Below are 21,447 nucleotides of genomic sequence, written 5' to 3'. Positions count from 1 at the left end.
AGAAGCACTTATTTATAGTCTAAGCTTGACTTACCTCTCTGGTGTGTGATCATGATGGCTCGAGGAGTTTACACTCCTCATCCCTGCTATCAACTTTATCAATATAAGGTTTAAGATGAGTATTGTTTACCTTAAAAGTTCTGAATTTGGGGTGAATTACCTCGACTATACAATATGGGAAAATATTGAGTACCGTGAGAGGAATTTCATCATTAGGTTCAAAAGTGGTAATGCGAGGATCTGTTGCATCTAGTAGTACTTTTTCTCCAACCTTAAGTTGATTTGGTGATGTATTGAGCTCGTCCTGGCTCAGTTTCAGTTTATCGGGTGTTCTTGATTTCTGTGTCCACCATTCATCTAGTTCCTCGATTTGTAGCCTTCGTTCTTCATAGATAGGTCCTTTGTTGTTGCTTGAACATGGCTCGTATAAGTTCTTCAAACTTGTTTCCTGCAAAGTAGGTTGCACCACATGGTCAGTTTTAGTAGAACGATTTATACAACCACCTTCAATTTTTGATGTGTTACTCGAATTACGAGCTTGAAGGGTGATTGTTTCGTTTCCCACACAAAGTGTGAGTTCACCTGTACCAACATCAATTATTGTTCTAGCGGTTGCTAAAAAGGGCCTCCCTAAAATTAAAGGAACGTTACTATCATCTTCTATGTCTAGAACAACGAAATCAACTAGGAATATAAATTTGTAAATTTTAACGAGTACATCTTCAATAATCCCCCTAGGGAATCTGATTGTTTTATCGGCTAATTGAATACTCATTCTAGTTTGTTTGGGTTTCCCAAGACCTAGTTGCTTAACCATTTTGTAAGGCATGACATTGATACTAGCCCCTAAATCAGCCAAAGCATTATTTACATCTAGGCTACTAATTAAACAGGGAATCGTAAAACTCCCTGGATCTTTTAATTTTTTGGCCAGCTTATTCTGTAGTATGGCTGAGCAAACTACATTCAGCTCCACATGTGACGCCTCATCCAACTTCTGCTTGTTTGTTAAAAACTCTTTTAGGAATTTGACTGCGTTTGGCATCTACGAAAGACCTTCAATAAATGGTAAGTTAGTATGTAGCTTCTTTAATAATTTAAGGAATTTACGCAATTGTTCTTAATTTAAGGAATTTACGAAATTGTTCTTCTGTGCGGTCTTTCCTTGTCGTGTTTGGGTATGGTACACAAGGTTTGTAATATTTACTTACCGATTTTTGGTCATTGTGGTCCACCTCATGTAACAGCTCATTTTTAGGGTTAATCAGAACAGTGGTTTCGGGGCCACCAAATCTGACGAGTAGGTTTGTAAATATTATATTTAATATTTACGAGTTAATTGTGATTTTAAAAATATTTTTGATATTATGATTTTTGTTTTATAAACGATTTATTAAGTTCAAGTGGTATGACCCTAAGGTTAAGTGGGTTTAGAAAATGAGGTATCGAGACCTTGTTTCTATAAACTGAGTCGTAAATATTTTTATAAATATTTACCGAGTGGCAATAAGATGGTATTAAAGTTTTGTTGAAATTTTTTTCGTTTCAATAGTTAATTAAGCAAAAAGGACTAAATCGCATAAAGTGCAAAAGTTGTGTTCTATAAGCTAAAGGTATTAAATAGCTATAGAAATTTAAAGTGGAAGTCCTTATTTGGTAATTAGCCCATTAAAGAGATAGTGGGATATGATGGCCTGGCATTTGGTGTAATAAATAAAGTGTATAAAGGTTAATATTGTAAATTGGTTAAAAATAATAATAAAATGAATAAAATAAAAGAATCAAGGTGTCATCTTTTTCATTCTCTTTTTACCAGCCGTATATGAAGGCTTGAGAAGCCATGGGAGAAGCATTGAATAGTACTTTCGGCTAATGCATGGTAGGCATTTCTAGTCTTGTTTTTAATTATTTTTATATTTTCAGGATCGTTGTTGCTTAATCTATCTAATGAGGGGGCTATTTTGCAAAACCATTGAATAGTTTGATATTTTCCATTGATGAGTATAATAGGTCTTTGAAGTTTAATGGAAGAATATGAGTCCTTGTTGATAGTTAAACACTTTTTGTTAAGTGAATTTTTGTGAAATTGACAATTAAGGGCTAAATTGATAAATGTGAAAACTTTGTGGTTAAAATGTGAAATAAATGAAATGTGTGGGCTGCTAGAGACACTAGTGATATTCGGCTATAGTATAATTTTACTCAATTTCATGAATTTGAGTAAAATTATAATTTTTTCATAAAGTGAATTATGGACTGTTTTGATACCATGAACATTCGGCTAAGCTTAATTATGGTTAAAAATGGTTAATTTGCATGTTTTGAGCTCAGAGACAAAAATGAATAAAAGTAAAACTTTAGGGGGCAATTTTGTAAAAATGAAAAAAGACCAAATTGTATGAAATGAAGTGTTTTACTGTCTAAATTAATATATTGAATGAAATTATTAATTTAGATCAAGATCGGGTGAAAAATCAAGGAAAATGAGAAAATTACCAAAATACCCCTAAACTTTGGTATCTCTACACTTTAGCCAGATAAGTTTGTATGTAATAAGCATTGTTAAATTTATGCTTATAATGCTTTAATATTGTATAAATTGTATATACGTGAATATTTTAATGTCTAACGACATATCAACTAAATGTGGCACTTAGTGTGCGGGGCAATCAAATATGGCACTCAGTGTACGAAATATTGAGACTGGCACTTAGTGTGCGAGATATTGAGAACGACACTTAGTGTGCAAAATATCGAATGATTCAAAGGGAAATTATAAATTGTGATTGAATGATTAAATCGAGCAAAGTGAATAGGTGTACATGCTATATTATATGAATTATTTATGAGACGACTTTATAATGGTCATATTCAGGCTTTGAGCCTAGGAAGCCTTGTGCTGGTGAATTAAATCAGGCTTATGCCTAGCAGGTTATTACCGGTGTATAAAATTAAACTTTGAGTCTAGCAGGCCTTGTGCCGGTGTGAGATACAGGCTTAGGCCTAGCAGGCTTTATGCCGGTAAATTATTATAAGTTTATGCCTAAAAGATTTATTGCTGATATGGTAGTTGAATACATTAAACGAGCTAAAATGATTAGGTACGTGATAATTGATTACCTATTTGAAAATAGGGTATGTATATGTGCAAAGAATGTATTGTGATGTATATGGAAATGAAATATGATTATGTGCCAATGAAACATAAATGAATGAATAAGATGTGATTTGTAAAGTTGCATATGTGAAATTTGTCAGATGCTATATGAATGAAAAGTGAATTTGATTATAAATGATCATAAGAGATTCATATGAGAAAGATATATGATTAAATGTGTTATTTCCCATAATGTGTTCATTTGGCTATATGAAAGTGTGAAAGGGTTGATGTATGAAAATTTAATTGAATAAGTTTGTGAAAGTTAAAGTTGATTAAGTGAGTAAGTATATTACTGAATGATGATAATTTGATAAGAGAATATGTTATGAAATTTAGAAAGGTTGTGTGAGATAGCATATTATGTTTACGGCATTGTAATGAAAGTATTTGTTATGTTAAGTTTATTAAGATACGAGCTTACTAAGCTTAAAAGCTTACTCTGTGTTTTCTTTTTCTTATGTTTATAGATTTTTAGAGATTTGCTCGGGTTGGAAGTCGATGGAGACGACATCACACTATCTGGTTATCATCTCAGTAAATAATATTTTAAGACTCGGTTATGTGGCGTGTATAGGCTAGTCTTGGAGTTAATTATTTTGAATGAGTATGTATTTAAAGCCATGCGAAAATGACTTGCTTATTATGCTTAAGTTTGGTTTTACATGTTATTAATTAAAATGTTTAATGAGTTTGGTTTTGGTAGTCGTTTTAATAGTTAGCTCATTTTGGAAATATGAAATGTGGTATAATTAGAGTGATGGATGATGGTATATTAACTTAACAGGTTCGGTTACTAAGTGGTAGGTAATGAATATATTTTATGATTGTTTTGGTTGATTGTATTGGTATGGGTTCAAATGGTTAATGATGGTAATGAATATATTTTATGATTGTTTTGGTTGATTGTATTTGCACTTACCATAGTTTTTTGCCTCTGTTCTGGTTCAAGTGCAACTAGCCTTTCCTCATCTTGAATGGTGATTGCATTGATTTGCTCATTTGGGTTAGATTCAGTGTTACTTGGCAGGCTACCTTGTGGTCGTTCAGATATCAATTTAGCGAGCTGACCTATCTAAGTTTTGAGCCCTTAGATCGACGCTTGTTGATTTTTAAGTGTTGTCTCGGTATCTTAAAAACGAGTTTCTGACACCGAGATGAATTTTGTTAGCATCTCCTCAAGGTTCGGCTTTTTCTCTTGTTGGTAGGGTGGTTGTTGGAAGCCTGGAGGTGGTGGTGGCCACTGGTTCCCTTGGCCTCCCCATGAGAAGTTTGGGTGGTTCCTCCAACCTGCATTGTAAGTATTACTATAAGGATTATTTTGAGATTGAGGATTATTTCCCATGTAATTTAATTGCTTGTTCTCCATGTTGTGGCCATAGGGTAGGTAATCTGAATTGCTTGATCCACCTCTACTTACTTCGCACTGCATTACTGGGTGAACCTGTGAAGAACTAAGAAAACCATCAATTTTCTTATTCAAGAGTTCTACCTGATTAGAGAGCATGGTGACTGAATCGACGTTATAAATGCCGGCTGCTTTTGTTGGCTTTGTCCTCATGACTTGCCATTGATAATTATTCAATGACATCTCTTCTATAAATTCATAAGCATCTTCAGGTGTTTTATTATTGATAGTCCCACCAGCAGCTGCATCGATCATCTGTCGAGTCGAAGGATTTAGGCCATTGTGAAACATTTGAACCTGTAGCTAGAGTGGTAACCCATAGTGAGGGCATCGTCTCAAGAGGTCCTTGTATCTCTCCCATGCATCGTAGCGTGTTTCTAAATCCATCTGCACAAAAGAAGAGATATCATTGTGTAATTTGGCTATTTTAATCGCCGAAAAATATTTTAATAAAAACTTTTCGGTCATTTGTTCCCAAGTAGTGATTGACCCTCGTGGTAACGAATTCAACCACTGTTTAGCTTTGTTTCTCAATGAAAAAGGGAATAACCGAAGGCGAATGGCATCACCAGAAACGCCATTAATTTTAAATGTATCACATAGTTCCAAAAAGTTTGCCAAGTGAGCCTTGGGATCTTCGTCCTACAAACCATCAAACTGAACAAATTGCTGTATCATTTGAATTGTGTTAGGTTTTAGTTCAAAAGTATTTGCAGCTATAGCAGGTCTAACTATGCTCGATTCAGTTCCTGTTAAAGAAGGTTTAGCATAATCAGACATAGTACACGAAGCAGGATTCTGATTAGCAGCAATCGCAGGAGGTAGTGGATTTTCTTGGTTTTCATCCATCTCCTCGGTTGTGGTTGAAATATCGTCCTCTTTCTCTTCCTCTATGTATCTTAAGCTTCGCCTTATTTCTCTTCGATTTTTACAAACTGTGCGATCAATCTCATTATCAAATAGTAATATTCCTGACGGGTTCCTTCTGGTCATAAACTGGAAAAACCTGTCAGAAGAAAATAAATGAAGAATTAGAAAAGAAAATAAAAATTTAAATTCCAATAAAAGTAAAATGGCTAAAGTAATAAAAATTGAGTGTTCCTAATATCCTAGTTCCCCGGCAATGGCGCCAAAAACTTGATACGTGATATTCGCGACAGGTTTTAAAAATTTATAATTAAGCGTTCTTGAAACAAACTATTATCACGATGAAGGCAAGTGTACCTATCGAACAGTAGTATAGCTTTAGCAAGACCGGATTGTTGAACCCAAAGGAAACAAGAGTACTAGTAATTACTTTATTTTTATTATCTAGCCTAAAAATTAAGAGGTTTGGTTATCTAAACTAATTACTAAACTAAGAATGCACAGAAAGAAAATTTGGGAAAATACTTTTTAGAAAATTCGATTGATTAAGACAATACCTAAGGAAAAATCCACTTAGACTTCACTTTTTATTTGACTCTAAATCAGACGATTTATTCATTTGACTTGATCCGTAAAAATCCCTAAGTTATATTATTATCTCTCTCGAGACCAAGAACGTCTAACCCTAGGTTGATTAATTGAAATCACTTTCTAATTAACGCCCTAGTGTTGCATTAACTCGATCTATGGATCCCCTTATTAGGTTTCACCCTAATCCGCAAAATCTTATCACCCTATCTCTAGGCGTGCAATAACCTCCGCTTAATTATGACAAATTTACTCTTAGACAGGGTTTACTCCTCCTCTGAATAAGAGGATTAACTTGAATCAATATCCTGGAATATTAAAACAAGAATTAAGAACACATAATTAAGAACAAGTCAAATATTTATCATAGAATTCAGATAATAATAACACGATCCGTCTCAGGTTTCATTCCCCTTAGGTATTTAGGGGGTTTAGTTCATAATTATAGAAGAAAACATCTCAAAAGAATAATGAGTACAAAACATAAAGAAAACCCAAAACCCCTGAATGGAAATTGAAGGGAGATCTTCAGTCTTGATGATGAATCCGGCTTTTGAGATGGACCAATCGACTTCCTTTGAGTAATTCCTTGCCTCCTCCTCTGCGTCCCCATTCCTAAGTGTCTTATCAGGTGTTGAAATAGGCTTTAGAATGCCTAAGAGCCCTCAAAATTGGCCTTTTCAGAATAGGGCTATACTTGGGCTCGACAGGGACACGCTCGTATGCGATTACGCCAGCCCATGGTCAAGGCTGTTGAATAAGCACGGGCGTGTAGTCTACCCGTGTAAGTCGTGCTTTGATCCTGCCAAAGGGACACGACCGTGGAACATGCCCATGTGAGGAAGTCTAGGCCGTGTTGATTTCCCATGTGGGTCTATTTTCTCCGTTTTCGGCTCGTTTCTCGCTCTTTTCACTCTCCTATGCTCACCTAAGTATAAAACATGAAATTAAAGGATTAGGAGCATCGAGTTCACCAAATCTAAGGAGAAACCATCCATAAATGTGCTGAGCATGGGATAAAAATATGTATAAACTATGGTTTATCGAGGGTGTTACAACTATACTCCCTAAAAAAAATTTTGACCTCAAAATTTACCTGGTTGGAACAAATGATGATACTGATGACACACCGAGTCCTCAAGTTCCCACATGACCTCCTCAGTGCCATGATTCCACCATAGAGCCTTCACTAAAGGAATGGACTTCCTCCTCAGAACTTTAAATATCACGATCCAGAATCTAAACTGGCTTTTTTTCAAGAGTCAAATCTGGCTTAACCTCGATCTCCTCAACTGAGACAATGTCAGATGGGTCAGGCCGATACTGCCTCAACATCGAGACATGAAGTACATTATGGGTACAGTCTAACTCTGGAGGTAGCTCCAATTGATAAGCAGCCAGTCCCACATGCTTCAAGATCCGATACAGCCCAATGAACCTAGGGCTCAACTTGCCCTAACGACCGAATCTCAGAACTTTCTTCCATGGAGAAACCTTAAGAAATACGAAGTCCCCCACAGAGTACTCAATATCACATCTCTTCGAATCTGAATAAGATTTCTGTCTATTAGAAGCTACATTCAAACGATCCTGAATCAGTATAACTTTATCTTCGGTATCAGAAACCAACTCAGGACCCAAAACTCGACGTTCCCTCAACTCAGTCCAATATAGTGGAGTACGGCACTTACGACCATATAAAGCCTCGTAAGGTTCCATATGGATGCTACCTTGAAAACTTTTATTTTAGGCGATCTTAGCTAGAGGCAGATAATCCTCCCAACTACCTCAGAAATCAATCACACAACTCCAAAGCCTATCCTCCAGTATCTGAATCACCTTATCAGATTGATCATCAGTCTAAGGATGGAACAAAGTACTAAAGTCTAATCTCGAACCCAAAGCCTTGTGCAATTTCTTCCAGAATCGAGAAGTGAAGCGAGAGTTTCTATAAAAAATAATCGAAACAGGAACCTTATGCGGTCTTACTATCTCAGAAATATACAACTTCAATAACTTCTGCAGAGAAAAGTCCATCCAAACTTGAATAAAATGATCAGACTTGGTCAATCGATCCACGATGACCCAAACAGAAATCTTTTTTAGTGGTTGTCAAGGGCAACCCATTAATGAAGTCCATCGTTATTTGTTCCCACTTCCATAAAGGAATCTTAACGGGTTGTAACAGACCCGAAGACAATTGGTGCATAGCCTTAACTTGTTGTAATGTCAGACAAGGAGCAACAAAATCTGTAACCTCACGTTTCAAACCCGGCCACCAATACAACTTACGAAGTTCATGATACATTTTATTACCACTGGGATGCATAGCATAAGGGCTACTATACACCTCCCTCAGAATTGATTGCCTCAAATCAGAATCATTCGACACACATATTTGACCTCGAAAACACAAAACACTATCATTATTCAGCCCAAAATCAGAAGTACTACCACTCACAACCTGACGAAACCGCTAACCTAGAGACTCATTTCCCAACTGCTTAACTCAAATCTGATCAATCCAAGACGGCTTAACTTGCAACTCGGCTAACAGACTCCTATCATCAAATAGACTAAGGCGAGTAAACATCGCTATCAAATCAGTCATCGCTCTACGGCTGAGAGCATCGACCACCACATTGGCCTTATCAAGATGATACTCTATCATGCAGACATAATCTTTAAGCAACTCAATCCATCAGTGCTGCCTAAGATTCAACTCTTTCTAGGTAAGGAGATACTTGAGGCTCTTGTGATCAGTGTAGATAATACATCTCTCACCATACAGATAGTGCCTGCAGATGTTCAATGCAAAAACCACCGCAGCCAACTCAAGATCATGAGTCGGATAATTCCCTTCATGTGCCTTAAGCTGATGGGACACATAAGCCACAACTTTACAATCTTGCATCAACACACATCCCAAATCGACATGTGATGCATTACTGTACACCACAACCTATTTATCAGATTCAAGCTATATCAGAATAGGAGCTTGAGTCAGAATATACTTGTACTTCTCAAAACTCAATTGTTACGCATCAGTCCAAACAAAAGGAACACCCTTACGTAGAAGCTTAGTCAAAGGTGCTGCAACCAGAGAAAACCCCTCACCAAAATATCGATAACAACTCGTAAAACCCAAAAAACTGCAGATTTTAGATACATTCTTAGGCTGGGATCAACTCGGATCCCCTCAACAGAAACCACGTGCCCCAGAAAAGTTACCTCTCTTAACCAAAACTCACACTTGCTCAACTTAGCATAGAGTTGTTTCTCTCGGAGTATCTGCAGCACTACTCTAAGATACTCATCATGGTCATCATCGATCTTAGAGTAAACCAAAATATCATCGATGAAAACTACGACGAACTAATCCAGATATGGCTGAAAGACTCAATTCATTAGATCCATGAATGTAGCCGGGGCATTCGTTAGACCAAAAGGTATAACTAGGAAATGTCCATAACGAGTCCTAAATACAGTCTTATGAACATCAACATCCTTAACTCTTAACTAATAATACCCAGAACGAAGATCAATCTTCAAAAACATTGAAGCCCCTCGGAACTGATCAAACAAATCGTCGATCCTCGAGAGTGGATACTTGTTCTTCACAGTTAGTTTATTTAGTTGCCAATAATCAATACACATCTTCATGGTCCCATCCTTCTTCTTTACAAATAGAACCGGTGCCCCCCATAGAGACACACTAGGGCAGATGAAACGACGATCAAAGTTGAGCCTTAAGCTCTGTAAGCTCCTTCAGTGCCATTCAGTAGGGATCGATGGACACTGGAGCTGTATCCGGTAGAATATCAATCTCAAACTCAACTTCTCGATTTAAAGATAATCCCGGTAACTCCTCAGGAAAGACATCCGAAAAATCCCTTATTGTTCTGATATCCCTGACAGAAGAATCCTAGAAACTGAAACATTGATGTAAGCCAAATACGTCTCACACCTTTTCCGAACCAATTTCTCAGCCACAAGAGCGGAGATCACATTGGACAAATAATCTCGACATTCTCCAATTACAACAACCTCTTTATCATCCTCAGTCCTCAAAACGACCCTCTTAGATGCACTGTCCAAGCTAATACGGTGTTCAACCAACCAGTCCATACCCAAAATTAAGTCAAATTCCCCAAGCGGAAGCTGTATCAAATTTGCCAGAAAAATAACCCATTGCACCACTAATGGAACATCTCTATAAATTTTACTAACCCAAATAGACTACCCCAAAAGACTCAGTACAGTAACCTCACTAGAAGTGCTCTTAATAGAAATCCTAAAGTTTTTAGAAGCAGAACTAGCTACATAGAAGTGTGTAGAGCCTATGTCTATCAAAGCAATATGAGGTACACCAAAAATAAATAACGTACCCGTGATAACGTCAGAAGCATCACAATCCTCTCGGCGACGAGTGGCATACACCAACTCCGGTTGCCTCGCCTCAGTTTGACTAACACCTCTGCCCGGTGCTCTCTATCCATGGCTCTAGATGGCTGCTGAACTGCCCTCTGAGGCTATACAGAACTTGGTCCTGAAGCTTGCATCTGATCTGTCCATTGTGGACACTCTCTAATACGATGCTCCAAAGACCAACACCTTAGGCAAGCCCCTATCCTCCTCCAACACTCGCCCGTATGGGGCCTACCACAATCTCCACACGACTAAATCCCAATAGGAGCAATAGGAGCTCCCACTCTAACTGGCCCATCAAGTCCAGCCTTTTTCTTAAGCCTCTAAACAGAACTAGAAGGCTCTGAATCCCTCTTATTCTTGCCTCTCTCATGGTCCCTATTTTGGAGCTCCACGTGCTTAACCTCTTGAGCGATCTTCGCATTCTCAACTAGAACTGTGAACTCGCGCTCCCTCTGAGGAGCAATCAGTACCCTCAAGCTATCCTTCAAACTGTCCTCAGAGCAGACGAGCTTCTCATACTCAGACGCTACCATGCCTCGAGCGTAACGGCTCAACCTTAGAAACTTGGCCGCATGCTCGGCCACAGATCTATCACCTTGCTTTAGATTCATGAACTCATGCCTACGAGCATCTACATAGCTCGCGCCCACATACTTTCCTTGAAAGGTAGTCTTGAAGAAATCCCAGTTCAGACGATCACGCTGAGTACCCTCCCCTACCAATAGCTACCACTGATATGCCTCGTCGCGAAGCAAAGAGACTACACCCTTAAGTTTTTGCTCGGGAGTACAGTTTAAATCATTCATAATCCTCTCAGTGGCCTCCAACCAATACTCGACCATAGTAGGGGCGGCTCTAGTAACACCACTAAATAGCTCAATACTATTGGACCAGAGTCATTCTGTTACCAACCCACGGCTCCTAGATCCAGAATGGGGTCCAGCGACCCTCTCCAATAGCCTCAGCATGGCTTGGGACAGTGTGTTGTCTTCAGCTAATTGGTTTTGAGACCTAGCCTTAGTAGCAGGCGAAACTGGTGTGTTACTTGTATCTAAGTGCAGCATACTACCTAGAGAGGAAGGCTCAGCTCGAGCCCCCTACGGCTTCTACCACAGCTACGAATACCAGGTCCGTGAGTTCCACAGGCGCTTATCGTAAATTTTCAAATTTTATCTACATTATAGGGTTTATGCATCAGTTTCAGTATTTATTAGCAGATATTTTATGCATAAATTATCAAAAGTTCAGATATGTTTTCAGAAGTGTCAGTCTCTAACTATTTTAGTATAGTTTCAGAAAGTATTATCTACAGTGTTTCAGAACAGTTCTATCTAAGTTTCAAAAATTCTTACAGGATCGGCGCCGAGACTCAGTGTACCACATACTTTCTCAAGTTATTCGCATTATTTAAAAAAAAATCAATTCTTTTAAAAATTTTGGAAACCAAAATTCACAGCCCAAGTTTTGCAACTTGACTCTAATACCACTAAATGTAACAACCCAAACCCAACCTAGATTTATGGCCGAATCTGGAGGTGTCATAAAGAATGAGTTTTTAAAATGACATTAACTCGATAAAACTATTTCAGTTTTTCAACTCTTGTTTACTTATACCCATTGTCCAAACGTTAATTAATTAATTAATTTGCCTTAAAACGTGTTTTAAAGCGGAAGCTATGAAAACTATTGTATTTCAAAAAGATCGTTCTTATTTTTAGAAAAGCCTCTTGTTTGTGTCAAACTGTTGAATCCAAAAACGTTTTGTTTAACATAGCAAATAATGAAGCAACCGAAACCAAAACTGATTTGAAAACTGTACAGTCTACAGAGTCCCAAAAATTATAAACTCTCAAATAAAACCAGAAATATAAATAAAAAGTGTAACATCCCTAACCCGTATCCGTCACCAGAATAGGGTTACGGAACATTACTAGACTTATTTCATAATCAATCATACATTTCACATGCATTTTCCAATTCCAAATATAAATTATTCACAAACATTCATAATGTCTCTAATACGAGCTTATGATGCCCAAATCATGTATTAGAAGTGGTTCGAGACTAAACGATAACTCAGGAAATTTTTAGGAAACTTAGAAAATTTTTCAAAATATAGGGGACAAACGCCTGTGTGGCCCGGCCGTGTATCTCACACGGCCAAAGGCACGCCCGTGTTATAGGTCGAGTGGACATTCAAAATGGGATCACATGGTCGTGTCCTAGCCCGTGTACGACCTCTTGTAACTCTCTGACTTGGGTCACACGGCCAACACACACGTCCGTGTGACTAGCCCGTGTGCCGTTCGAAATAGCCACACGCACCCATGTGCCAGGCCGTATGCTAGGCCATGCCAAACCTAAAGGGTATACTGACTTATGCCACACGGCTAGGTCACATGCCCGTGTGTTGGGCTGTGTGGAGCATATTGACTTGATTTCTAATTAAACAATAAGGGACACATGGTCGTGTCACCTGATCGTGTTTCACACATGGCTGAAACAAACGCCTGTGTGGACAAAAATAGGCTATTTGCCAAGCCATTTTTCTCACCCAAACTTTCAATCACCTACACAAACCAAATGACATATAACATTGCATAAATAGGCATTTCAACCAATCTCAATCAAGCTTAATTCATGCCAAATACATACCATTAATCACAAGATACACAAGTATCACAATAAGTCATTCAATTTCATACCAAAATTCACATTCACGAATCATCAATATGGTCACTTTCAACTATGCATCACTTTACCTATAACACAAGCATAAAAATATCAAATTCAACCATTTGATACTCCAAAACCAATTCACAACAAGCATAAAAATGGCAATTATACACAACATATCAAAAGGGCTTTTTGCACATATATATACATCACTAAGCATGCCAAAATAAGCCAAGTCACATGGCTATACACATAACCAACCATTCATCATTTACAAGCCAAATCAAATGGCTAAATCTATATACCAAAATGACCATAACTCCTATACGTGCCATATAACCAAATACAAAGTTCAAAAGTACCAAAATGATAGCTTGATAGTGTGATGAGATCTCTGATGTCTCCCAATCCCGAGCAAGCTTCGATATTCACTATAAAACACAAAAAAGTAAACAGAGTAAGCTGTAAAGCTAAGTAAGCTTGTATGCTTAAAGTAAAACTTACCATATATACACAATTTAAACAATTAACATATCATAACATAACTCATATTGATCCACAAACCTATCACATATTCATTCACAAGGTTAGATATGAAATTCACAAGTTTATTCGATTCAATGCTTGTATGTTTCATGTACATACCTATTTCAACTTGTATCAGTTTCATACTCAACCATGCCCTCGATATACCCATTGAACCATTTAGAATAATATCAAATATCCGGGAATCTCGCAACCTAAGTGCCAAATACATAACCTAAGCTATCTCAATCTCGTATCTCATATAATGCTAACTCTCGAGCTGTCAACTGGTCTGCTCACACAAGCTTACAAGAATCTGCAGCACATGCTATATAACTCAGCTACCGGTAGAACGTACGGACCAGCACTAAAAACACATAATCCCTAATGACATGTCATTCATATCCTAATCTATTCCTAAGGTTTAAGTGGGATTGCCGAATCATCGTCAAACATATCCGTAAGATCGTATTCACAATTAAATTCAATAATAAAGCATTTAAAACACAAATATATCAATACTTATTAACATACAAACTTACCTCGATTGCAAAAACGACGAAATGGATCGACTAGTCCAAAACTTTGTTTTTTCCCTGATCTAGATCTGAACTTCATTTTTCTTGATGTATATAATATCAAATTTAACTTATTCAATTATCATTCTATTCAATTTAGCCCAAAAATCACGTTATGGCAACTTTACACTTTTTCCCTTAATATTTCAATTTCTTTACAATTTTGTCCTTAGCTTATAAAAATATAAATTCATGCAATTAAATCCCTACCCATGCTAGCCGAATTTCTCTTATTACCAAGCAGCCCATATTTTTTTTATTTATTTCTCATTTTTACTACAAAATTTTCATATTTTTCAATTTAATCCCTAATTGGAAATTTTACCAAAAATCACTTTACAAATGTTGTTTATCTAACAACAACCATACAATTTCTATAATAAAACATCAAAATGCACCTATATTAATCAATGTAAAAACCCTAAAACTTTAACATTTTTGCAAATTAGTCATTGAGCTAGCTAGATTAAGCTGCAATGATCTCAAAAACATAGAAATCATTAAAAACGGGACAAAAATGAACTTAGATGCAAGGATGAACCCTAGCCGAAATTTCAAGCTTCAAACATGGTGTTTATTTAGTAAATTTTCAATGGAGGAAGATGAAGAAAGATGATATCCATGTTATTTTTTTTTTACTTAATTTATTTTATTAATGTACACTTTTAACCTTGGTTATAAAACATGAAAATCACTTAATGCATGTCCAAGAATGTCCACTAACTTTATAAATGGGATAATTACCACATAAGGACCTCCACTTTAAAGTTCCATAGCTAGTAGACCCCTTTAGCTAATAGAACACAAGTTTTACACTTTACACGATTTAGTCCTTTTTATCAAATTGAGTACTCAAACGATAAAATTCCTTAATGAAATTTTCGCACAATCATTAAAATAATTATAATAAAATAAATATTTTGACCTCAGATTTGTGGGTCCAAAATCGCTGTTCTGATTTGACTAAAAACGAGCTGTTACAAAAAGAACCGTAAATTACTAAGTAAAGCAGTTTTCAATCGGTGGTCCTTTTGAGTCTCATACATCGATCGCCTAAGTCATGGATTACTTAAATGGAACAGACAAACAAATGTAAGTTTTTGTAAACTCAGTGTGTAACCATCAAAATTAGACATGCAATAACATACAGAAATATCATATATAATCAGATACAGATTCAGACTTATGTCCATTTCAAATACAGATAACAAATACAGAAATGCAGATCAGATGAACAAAATCCTACCCTCATTCTCTACACACCAACTTCGGCTATCCTATCACACCATGTGGGGTTAAAAACACCCAGCCAACCCTACACACCATATCGTGCTATTACGACTATCAGATAAAGTGCAGCCAAGCTGCTAAAATATAGGCGATGGACGCCGTACAGAACTCTTCCTCCATATATATAAATCCCACCCCAATCAGACATACATAATTAGACTTATCATGCTAACATGCTCATATACAGATATCAAATATATACATACATTAGATTAATCAGACATGCTTAACAGTGTCATGTTTACAACATAAAATTAGACTAGTAGATCTCATAGCTTTAGGGTTTGGTTAGTCCTTACCGACCTTATGGTAGGCCCACAGTCGATCGCAATGATCCGTGCAACCCTAGGGAAAATTTCAAAATATTGGCCCCACATGCCCGTATGGCCTACACGCCTGTGTGGCCTACACGCCCAGTTTGGCCTTGCCCGTGTGGCTCACACAACCTGGCCCAAATCACACACGCCCGTGTGTCATACCCGTGTAGGTCCACACATCTAACTTGGCCTGGCTTGTGTGGCCTACACAGCCACACTCGAGCTACTACACTGTCATGTCTTGCGTACGACCATACTTTCGTCGATCACACGGCCGTATCTCACACACGACCAACCACGTGGGTGACCACACGCCTGTGTGGCGTCGACATAAAAATTTTTCAATTTTTACCAAAACTCATTTTTCTGCATTTCGGGTACACACCTGGTTCGTTCTTGCAGTGAAATCACTCCCGAGACCACCAGTACCGCTTACGCAAAAACGACCACCACCTCGAATCAAGCCGTTGAAGTGCGATTTCCTACCTCACAACCTTCTCTTAATAACAGAATTCATCGATTAGCCACCATAGATTAATATTGCTAAACCCAAACCAAATGTTAAAGGGCTGAAAAGTCACTTACCAGCTGAATAGAGAACCAAGAGCGCAACAACAATGATTTAACAAGAAGAATCCAATAGGGATAACAGGAAAGCCACGAATAAACGAAGGACTAAAACAAAGAAGAGGGGTGGGGAAGAGGAAACGTCAAAAATAGAGAGGAGAAATTCAAAAAAAAATAAAAATAAAAAATTAATAAATTAGATAACACCCAACTCCCCATTAACCACATAATCTCAACTTCCTTAGAATTTTAATTCCACTAAAATTCTATCACAAAAATAAACAAAAATAATACCTAAGGTCGCGCAGGGATTCGAACACAGGACCTTCAACACACCAGACCCCCTAACCACTCGAACTAACAGGCTCATTCTGATAAGAATTGACAGAAAATTTAATATAAGCCCACTCAATCGATGCGAACTGTACGTACAATCGTTCTTCGCCTTTACGGATGGTTGGGGGCATTTCTTTCAGCACCTAATTCAATAATATACTGGAAAATCAGTAGCTAATTAATGATTAAATTCCTTCATTTAATCAAATCATAACTTTTACCCAACAACTATGTCAAAATAACAAACTAGTTACCCTTAATTGCACTTACGCTTCATGATTTGTGGGATCTGAATAACCAATCGATCAAGAACATTTTTCCCTAACTGAAATGGGTTTAAAAGATTATTAGGAGGATTAAAAAACTCAAATTAATGCTGGAAAAATATGGGCAAGAACCAAGAAACAAAACAACCCCTTTTCTTGCCATAGGTGCACGCACCACCACTCGCGGTGGCCAAAATTGGGGTTGAATTTTAAAACAGTTTAAGATTTCATTAAAATTTGGAAAAATAACTTTGAAATTATTTAAAATCCACCAAATTCCATATTTGAAAATTTAGGTTTTTAATGGACAAGATTAATTAAGAAATTGAAGAGAGAGGAGACCTTACCCAAGCTAGTCGAGAGAAACGACAATGACACTTTCTTGGCAATGTTCGGGATCGATCTTGGAGTTAAAGATTTTAGATTTGGGTCTGATTTAATCAGAAAAAAATAACAGAAATATGGTGGAGAATATGTTAACAAATCTTGTGGAAAAAGAAAAAGAAGAAAGAGATGGTAAAACTAGGTGTAGGCGACGACAACAGTGAGAGAAAAAAAGAAAATTGAAGAGAAAAGAGGAGAGGAGGAGGGTGAATGGCTTGGGTAGGTAAAAGCTGAATTAAAGGCTAAAAAATAAAATAAAAATTTATATTTATACTTAAGGTTCAAGGGTATAGATGGCACACACATTAAAAAAATAAGAAATTTTGCAAAATTTAATTATTTCTCAAGGGAAGGGATTCAAACTTGGGACCTCATTTAATTTACTTGCTTTCTCATATTTCTTTTAACCATTAGGCTTTTTCCTTTTTCTTGAAATAATTTTACAATATTTATTTTTTAAAAAAAAAGGCATGTGGCATACTAGGGTTTAAGTCAAAAATTGCAAAATAATAAAAATGGTCAGAGAGAAGGGATTTGAACTTGGGTTTCAAGGAACGTTTCACTAACACTTAACCAACAAACCAATACCTCATTTATTTCCTAAGAATTCATAGATATTCTTAAAAAATTAAGGCATGACCACACTCTCTCGATTCCCAAATCTGATTCTACTAACCCCCAATTTTCGGGGTGTTATAGTTACAACATTACTCATAGTGATATATGTATACGATCCTCAGACTTGAGATCATCATTGTCCCAAAATCGTGAGTAGTATAATTTGATACAGTTAAACATTTACCGTGATAAGTTGTACTATAAAGACTGATATTGGATATGCCACAATCTATGTAGTGTTATATGATTGATCAAGATAGGATTTGTCCCTACTAAATCATGGGAGCATTATCTTATGCCACTTGATGGAGTGAGAGTAGAAATGCATGACTATGCTCAAATAAGTTGATATGAGATATTAAACTTATTTGTTTATTGTATCCTACTCAGATTATCAAGAAATATGATATTGAACTATACATATAACACCCTAAACCTGACCTAGAAGTTGAGACTGAATCTCGGATGTTACATTGATCACCGAAGTGATCGTAGATGAATTTTTACAAAACAATTGTCACGTCATATCGAACCATTTAATCGTTTAAAAATCTAGTCAGTAAAATTACAGTTGAGATAATATATCTTTAAGCGGAATAAACTCAAATTGGAACTTGTACCATCATTTTATAAAACCTTACAGTTCAAAATCTGAATGGCAAGACAAAAACTGAAAATATAACTTACACTGAATTTATCTCCAAGATTTTCCGAGACCTCCGCACACCGAGTCTAGCGTCAAAATTCTGAAAAGGCACCTGAAATGGAAACTCTAAGAGAGGGTGAGCTACTCGAGCTCAGTGTGAGTCCAAATCAAAACTAAAAACAAACCACGAAGTTCAATACAATATCGCATCAGATTTACAGATATACACTGAGTCAGAAAGAAACTTGGAACTCACGTCCCAATAGAACATAACACTCGAGCACACCAATTCACACACAGACACTCAGTTACAAGTGTTATTCAGTCAAATAGAAAACAATCAGATAATCTTATACTCAGAATATTCAAACCAATGCGTGTGAATGTAATCAGATGATAAAACCCACCCATCCAGCCAACACACCTCTCCGTCCCCCAACCACACCCCATAAGAGCTATTTAAGCTCATCTAACCAAAACACGCCACTTAGGACCTCGAAGGCCCATCCAACCGTACACACCACATATGTGGACTAAGCCACTAAGATATTAATACGCAGCAGAGCTGGTGTATGTGCTGTATAGTGTAATGCGGTAATCCACTGTACAGTCACCATGTAAAGTCATTCTGGGTTGCTCGACAACAATGACCTACCACCCCGGGTTGCCTGGAAATGATGGCTTATCAACATGCAGTTATACTACTAAATCAAGTAATGGTACCAGCAAAGCTGACGCACATGCAGTACAGTGCGATAAATCACTTTACGAGTAAATTGTAGTAGAACTGCCAGATCAAATTAGAATCAGCCTCTCTTCTATTCGCAAACCCACCCAAAATACTTTATGCAAGTGTATGCGTGCACACAAACTCATAGACAGGGACACTTTAACAGACAATCAAACAAAACAGTTACGCAACCACACTCCATAGTTCAGATTTAGAATTAGACATCTCATACAATCGTCACAAATATCGAAACTTAAACACCCTCACTAAAGCTTAGCTAAGGGTCGTGGTACGTAGTTACATCTTCAGAACAAAAACACACACAAGCTAAAATTTAGTGTCTTAGGACCACACGTCCGTGTGCTCTGGCCGTGTGGTGATGCCTAGGCCATGTGGGAGGTCAAAAGCTCGTGTGAGGAGGGGTACACGACCATGTGTGTAACACCCCGTACCCGAGTCCACTGCCGGAGTCGGACACGAGGGGTTAACGGCTTAAACCATTCACTTTCACAGTCCATTTTAAAAATTTTCCAGGCAGATGGCTAACTGCGTCACTGTCACTTTAAAAATCATATCTTGAGTTCCAAAACTCGAAAACCAGTTTCGTAATTTTTCCCTGAAACTAGACTCATATATGCATCTACAAATTGTTTTCTAGAATTTTTTATTGGGCCAATTAGTACAGTTTATTAGGTAAAGTCTCCCCTGTTACAGGGTGCGACTACACTGACCTTCATGCACTATGACCTGGATATCTCCCTGTACAGGGCTTCAATACTGATGACGTTTGTTTCTATAGAAACAAGACTTAAAGAGGAATCTATACATATATGGCATAACTCCTAATTATCTCTGGTTAATTTACAATGAATTTCCAAAGTCAGAACAGGGAATCCAGAAACCGTTCTGGCCCTGTTTCACGAAAACCCAAATATCTCTTAACATACAACTCACATGACCGTTTCGTTTCTTCCATATGAAAGTAGATTCATCAAGGTTCATTTACATAATTTATTCACTATTTAATTCCATCTCTACTATTTTTAGTGATTTGTCACATCCACATCACTGCTGCTGCCAGCATCTATTTTTAGGGCAGACTCTATCTAACACATAGTTTCTATGATTCAACTAACCCTCTTGCATATATAGTCCAAAATATAATCATGATGAACCATTCTAATGGCTGATCGTTGCCAAACATTTCCATGCCTCTTAATGAGCATATACATACCGAATGATTAAAACATTGTGCTCAAAACATTTATAAGCCATTTTCGCATGGCTATCCAAAATTATACAAATCCAAAGGGTCCATGACCCACAACAAAAGGGGTAGTCCTATACATTAACCAAATTATCCTCTCACTACTAGTCTATTCTATACATGCCATAAGATATTCCAAAACATAGCAGTACCAAACAGTGGATAGTGATAGTGTGACTAGTTGCTGACGATCCCCGAGCCTGTAGCTTCGCAATGAGACCTATAAGGCAGAGGAAACAGAGTAAACGGAGTAAGCATTACAATGCTTAGTAAGTTTTAAGCAGTGTCAACAGATAACAATCAAATTATAACATAGTTGTTCGTATTTTTATTTCACTCTTCCTTCAGGCATACCATCCCTTTACCGAATATGCACATCTTATCATATACAATAGGCAGATAAACTCTCACATAAAAGTGAGCTCATGTGACATAGATATATCGTATGATTTCACATAACCTCTCACACAAATTCGATGTCACATAATCATAGGAATAGTCCTATAGATTGTTCTCGTATGCATCATATATAAACTTGGAGTACATACCTATTTAACCTTTCGCATTGCGTATATTTATAAGCAATTCTTATTACGAAGTCTTACCCGGACATAATCTCCACACGTAGTCATCGGGTCGTACCCGGACATAATCTCCACACGTAGTCATCGGGTCTCACCCGGAACATATTTCCAAATTTCATGTACACTTGATCACATGTTACAACATTCACATTAGCCATTCGGCTTTACCACATATATAGATATACACTTTCACATTCATCACGTCGGCCATT

General features: G+C 37.1%; 1 non-coding gene across 1 annotated transcript; it reads left to right on the top strand.

The window, feature by feature from the left end:
* Positions 1-4,878: 4,878 nt before the first annotated feature.
* On the top strand, positions 4,879-4,984 carry LOC128295942 (small nucleolar RNA R71). The gene has a single exon (XR_008286491.1). It is a non-coding gene; the product is annotated as a small nucleolar RNA R71 (small nucleolar RNA).
* The last annotated feature ends 16,463 nt before the right edge of the window (positions 4,985-21,447 follow it).

Source organism: Gossypium arboreum, chromosome 7, assembly GCF_025698485.1.
Source record: "Gossypium arboreum isolate Shixiya-1 chromosome 7, ASM2569848v2, whole genome shotgun sequence".
NCBI classification, from domain to species: domain Eukaryota; kingdom Viridiplantae; phylum Streptophyta; class Magnoliopsida; order Malvales; family Malvaceae; genus Gossypium; species Gossypium arboreum.
This window is presented reverse-complemented; position numbering and strand designations above follow the sequence as displayed.